The following is a 6,000-nucleotide window of genomic DNA, read 5'->3' on the forward strand; positions in this document are numbered from 1 at the left end:
TCAAGCAACTGCTTGGATAAGGAAAACTGATTGCTTGTTTATTTTGCCGGAAGGCCCTAGGAAGGGCCAGGCGGCATCAAAATCCACTCTCTCAAGGTGGATTAGACAGGTTATTTCTCAGGCCTATAGTGTAAAGGGGAAGATTCCTCCTTTTCAAGTGAAAGCGCACTCAACGAGGGCTGTAAGTGCTTCTTGGGCAGTGCATCACCAGGCCTCCCTGGCTCAGATCTGTAAGGCTGCAACTTGGTCATCAGTCCACACATTCACCAGATTCTATCAGGTGGATGTCAGAGGGCAAGAGGATATCGCCTTCGGGCGCAGTGTACTGCAGGCTGCAGTTTAGGTCCTCTGGTCCCTGGCGGTCTATAATTATGATCTGTGTCTCCCTCCCCTCAATCTGAGCATTGCTTTGGGATATTCCACTATGTAATGAAGCTCCTGTGTCCCGTGATGTATGATCAAAAACATGGGATTTTTATGTACAGCTTACCTGTAAAATCCTTTTCTTGAGAGTATATCACAGGACACAGGGCTCCCGCCCCTCTTGGGTTTTACGTGGTTTCTTATTGCTTTGCTACAAAACTGAGGTGCCTCCCATATGGGAGGGGTTATATAGGGGAGGAATTCTCCTTAATTGGGGTCAACCAGTGTCCAATCACCAGAGGTGCCTATATAACCCACTATGTAATGAAGCTCCTGTGTCCCGTGATGTATTCTCAAGAAAAGGATTTTACAGGTAAGCTGTATATAAAACTCAAATTTTTTTGTACTCTGAGTCAATCTGTGGATAGAATGGAAAGGAACAAAGAGCAACAAAGAGCAACAAAGAACATAGACCTGAAGTGTGCTGGGGTCACGTGGTCAGTATGCCTAAAAGGGGGCATACCAAAGTATGAAATGTAATAAATTAAATAAAAAGAAAAAGGGGAATGGGTGGTTGGGACACGAGAGCCAGCATCCATGAGAGGAGGAGGCAGAGGAGGGCAGGCTTTATGCAGCCTGACTCCTCCTACAAGCACAGGCTGACCTTACAATTGTACTCGGATTCAATCTGTGGATAGAATGGAAAGGAACAAAGAGCAACAAAGAACATAAACCTGAAGTGTGCCGGGGTCACGTGGTCATTATGCCTAGCTTACCAACCAGATTACCGTCCAACCTGGGGTGATGGCAATGAAGTATATACTTCACTGCAGAAATGGGAGTGCCCGAAAAGGCAGCAGAGGAACATCCCAGGGTTTGATAAATGTAACAACTAACCAAGCTGGCATAAACCAACCCCCGAGCACCACACCTTGCCAAGCCCCCAGAACCTGCAACGGTGCAGCCCCCGAATGCTACGTCTCGAGAACACGCAGATGTAACAGAGAAGGCCGGGGAGCTAACTATTCAAATGGCTAAAGTAAGCAAGACCCTGGGCCCAAAGCACCACTCCCTTGACTGAAAGAACCACAAAAGCCAGCTAACACTGCCTTGAGCCCTAAGCTGGCAACCAACACAAAAGGAGACCTGAGAGTATGTCACATCAGGGGGTCTACTCTGCCGGCACCCTGGGGAACGGCTTCGATCTAAAATGTAGAACATAAAAGAACCTGACGGGTCATCAACATGAATGCTGAGACTCAACTTGATATGCCCTGAAAGAGCTTGTGGGCTGATACAAGCTAGCTGGAAGAGGCCAAAAAACAAACAAAAGAAAATAGGAACTGGATGTTACCATCAGGACTGGAAACCTAGACCGGAAAGCCTGGAAAATAAGCCAAGCAGTGTCATGAGCCTTCCTAGTGTTCAAACAAACCTAAATATCAAGGCTGCTGCATCATCCAAATGGAAAACCAATCCACCACGAAACTGGAACTGAAGAGAAAGTGCGACGCTGGTACCCGCTTCCGAGACCCGAGCCTACTGATACAGGCCCGGGCCCTCGAGAGGGTCCCGGGATCAATAAAAGCCCCTGAGCCAGTAGAAGCTGTGGAGCTGCAATAAGCTGACTTAACCAATAGTTCCATACCATTGCGCAACTCCTGTCCGGACGTGCTAGGAAATAAAAGGTAGTGTGGAATGACACCCAACTGGTCAGGAACACAACTAAGGAGAGAACCGTGAGCAGACAAAGAAACCAGTGACAAGAATGTAGCCTGCGAGAAGGAACGTGACTGAACGAGAAACATGAGAAGCATGAGCTGATAACTGTGAGCAGCATAAGAACCGAGTCTGCAAGAAAACACGACCTGCATAAGAACACAGATTGCCTGAGAATGTAAATGATGAAACCATGAGAGAAACCTTGGGGCACAAGAGAAACCTGGGGGCAAAAGAGAAACCTGAGAGAAAAACCCCTGGGGACACAAGAGAAAACCCCCCTGGGGACACGAGAGAGAAAACCCCTGGGGAAGCGAGAGAAAACCCCTGGGGACACGAGAGAAAACCCCTGGGGACGTGAAAGAAAACCCCTCGGGATGCGAGAGAGAACCCTGGGGATGCGAGAGAGAACCCTGGGGACGCGAGAGAAAACCCTGGAAAACAAGAGAAACCTGGAAACTGAGAGAAACCTGGAAACCGAGGGAAACCTGGAAAACGAGAGAAAACATGGACAACGAGAGAAAACCCTGGAAAACGAGAGAAACATAACATTGCATGAGAAAAGTAACATTGCATGAGAAACGTAACATAGCATGAGAAACCGTAAATGGCATGAGAACCCTAAACTGTATGAGAAACGTATATTGCATGAAGTGTGAATTGCATGAAAAACTTACCTGCATAAGGACAAACCGTATGAGAAACTAACTGCATGAGAAACGTGAGGAAGAGCAAAATGTGAGTGGTCTAATAACAGATGAGAAGACTTGCCACCGACCAAGTCAATTAAAAACGATCACCTCAATCTGTTAAACCCATAGGCGTGATGGGTAACCCGCAGTGGAAGAACATAACAACCCAACTGTGTGAAACAATCAGAAAACCTAATAACAACCCACCCGTGACACAACAAACTCCCTGGAACCTGACAAGTATCAGGACGTGGGTGCCAAAATGACAGGACCAACAGCGCATGCAAGTGAACCTGATGTAACCACCCTAATTAAAGCCGAAATGAGCCCGAGCAACCTGCAGCGCCAAGACAGGAAATTAAAAACGAACACTCAGGGCTAAGGTACCCACAGACCGTGGTGGGTAGTAGTAAAGGTGTAATGGTGAATGTATACGTATGATGTGTGGACTACAGATGAGAAGATTGTGGGACAACAATCAATTAACAATGAAACCTCAGCCCATATGGACCTGTAGACGTGACAGATTCTGGATGTAAGAACCAGCTAACTGAAATGCCGCGAACGAAGGGCAACTTGAAACGTGCGACACATGGGAATACGACAGAAACATGGAGAAAAAAAAAAAACTTTAGAAACATGGGAAAAAGAAAGACACTTGGAAAAAACGTAAGACACATGGGAAAACGTAAGAAACCAGGGAAACGTAAGAAAACATTGGAAACATAAGACACAAAAGACCATAAAAAATTGCCTGAGACACGTAAATTGCAACAGACACGTAAATAGCATGAGAAACGTAAAACCAGAGAACCATAAATTCCATAAAAACCTAATAAGAACCGTAAATCGCGTAAAACGACAAACGCCTGAGAACCGCAAACGTATGAGAAATGCAAATCGCAAGAGAACCCGTAAATTGCATGACAAACGCCATTCCATGAGAAAAGCGAATTGCATGAGAGACCCAAATTGCATGAATAAAGCAAGATTGCATAAGAACCGTAAATTCCATAAAAACGTCAACTGCATAACCGAAAATCGCCTGAGAGACGCCAATTGCCTGCGAACCGTAAAATCCGTAAGAAACCGTAATTTGCATGAGAAACATAAAACCTGCGAAATGAATAACGCATAACAACCGTAAATTGCGCGAGAATGTGATTTTTATGCCGCGTACACACGTAGCGGACTATCCAGCGGACTTAGTCCGGCGGACTTCCCGCCGGACTTTCCGAACGAGCTACTTGCCCACACACGGCACTTTTTCAGTGGACTAATACGGCGTACTAAGTCCGCCGGACTATCCGCCGTACTTTTGAAATGAACGGACTCGCCCACACACGTGGAGGAAAGTCGCTCATTTTGAGCGCGTCTCCAGGTAGGCGGGGCCCGTGAAGGAGACGTCGCTGGCCCCGCCACCTGGCATGGACTTAAAGGGGAACCCCAACGCTGAAAAAAATCGGCGTGGGGGTCCCCCCCAGATCCACATCAGACCCTTGTCCGAGCACGCTACCCGGCCGGCCAGGAAAGGGGGGGGCGAGTGAGCGGCCCCCTCCTCCTGAGCCGTACCAGGCCGCGTGCCCTCAACATGGGGGGGTGCCTTGGGGAAGGGGGGGCCGCGCCGCAGCCCTCTTCTTCCGACTTCGGGGGTCTTGTCCCCCTCTTCGGGGGTCTTGTCCCCCTCTTCGGTCTTCTGTCGCCGCCTTCTGTTCTTCTCTTCTTCTCTTCAGATGTTGCCTCGTCGCATCCTCCGCTTACAGTGGCACGGACGCGATGCGCGGCGACTTATATAGGGACATCGCCGGATGATGTCCCCACCCATTATGGTGTCACAGTGTCAGAGGATGCTGGGACTGTGACATCATAATAGGTGGGGACATCATCCGGCGATGTCCCTATATAAGTCACCGCGTGTGGCGCCTCCGTGCCACTGTGAGCGGAGGATGCAACGAGGCAACATCTGAAGAGAAGAAGCATGAGAAACGTACATTGCATGAGAAAAGTACAGCCCACGAGAACGTGAAACACACATGAGAACATAACAGCATGAGAAAACGTAAATTGCATGAGAAAATTGTAACTATATGAGAAACCGTAAATTGCATGAGAACCGTAAAATTGCATGAGAACCGTAAAATCGCATGAAAATGTAAATTGCATGAGAAAACGTAAATTGCATGAAAAAAACTTAAATTGCATGAGCAAACGTAAATTGCCTGAGAAAACGTAAATTGCATGAGAAAAATGTAAATTGCATGAGAAAAACATAAATTGCATGAGAGAACGTAAACTTAACGAGAACGTAAATTGCACGCCAGTATACACTTACCCTACCTGCGAGATCAAACGATACCGGATCTGCATGAGAGAGGAGCTGGCAGACGATGGCCAATCACCCCCGAATCCTCCCCCCGGCAGAACCACCAGGAGAAACGGCTCCCCGGAGCCCCCAGGCGAACCCCCACCCCCGGCAGAAGCAGGCGACCTAACCTCCCCCCAGCAGAAACACCAGGAGAAGGAGGCGGGTGGGAGAAGCATCTCTCCCCGCAGCCACCAAGTGGACTAACCCCCCCTCCCCTCGGCAGAGGCAGGAGACCGAATCCTCCCCCCCTCCCCGGCAGAAACAGCGGGAGGAGGGGGCGGGAGAAGCAGCTCCCCTGCAGCCACCAGGTGGACTAGCCCCCACTCCCCTTGGCAGGCGATCAAATCCTCCCCCCACCCCCGGCAGAAACACTGATTGCATACTTGTTCAGTTACTCAGAAAGAGTTATGCACTGACATGACAGCTAGGCAGCTAGCATTCAGAAAAGCTCAGCAATGCCACTTCAGCTATCCATTACATATAAGTACAGGATTTTTGGACAAAAATTGACAGTGCATACCTGAAGAAAAACATTGCAAAACATACATATGGATAAAGAAGCAAGGATGTGAAAAATCTATTCCCCTTCAAAATATACATATGACCTGCGGCTGAAACCCCCCTCCCCTCCGACTGTACTGTACAGGAGGCGGGCGGAGAAGGGCTCCCTCGTGGACACAGGAGCTGCGGGCGAACCCCCCCTCTTCCTCTGAGGGAAGCCCACGGCTGAAACCTCCCACCCGCCAAAAAACAAACAAAAGAAAATAGGAACTGGATGTTACCATCAGGACTGGAAACCTAGACCGGAAAGCCTGGAAAATAAGCCAAGCAGTGTCATGAGCCTTCCTAGTGTTCAAACAA

The 6,000-nt window shown here is 48.6% G+C and overlaps 1 protein-coding gene across 4 annotated transcripts in view; it reads right to left on the reverse strand.

The window, feature by feature from the left end:
• LOC143961090 (beta-1,3-galactosyltransferase 2-like) overlaps positions 1 to 5,234 on the reverse strand; it is a 319,341-nt gene extending 314,107 nt beyond the window's left edge. For 2 of the 4 annotated variants that reach the window (XM_077470252.1, XM_077470247.1), the window contains exon 1: positions 5,112 to 5,234. The gene's annotated coding sequence lies outside the window, so the exon portion shown is untranslated. Of the gene's footprint in view, positions 1 to 5,106 lie in introns of all 4 variants that reach the window. The other 2 variants (XM_077470249.1, XM_077470248.1) reach the window with 2 other exon arrangements.
• Between the last annotated feature and the right edge of the window lie 766 nt (positions 5,235 to 6,000).

Source organism: Lithobates pipiens, unplaced genomic scaffold, assembly GCF_037356315.1.
Source record: "Lithobates pipiens isolate NorthernLeopardFrog02 unplaced genomic scaffold, aLitPip1_a1.2 Scaffold_8, whole genome shotgun sequence".
Lineage (NCBI taxonomy): Eukaryota > Metazoa > Chordata > Amphibia > Anura > Ranidae > Lithobates > Lithobates pipiens.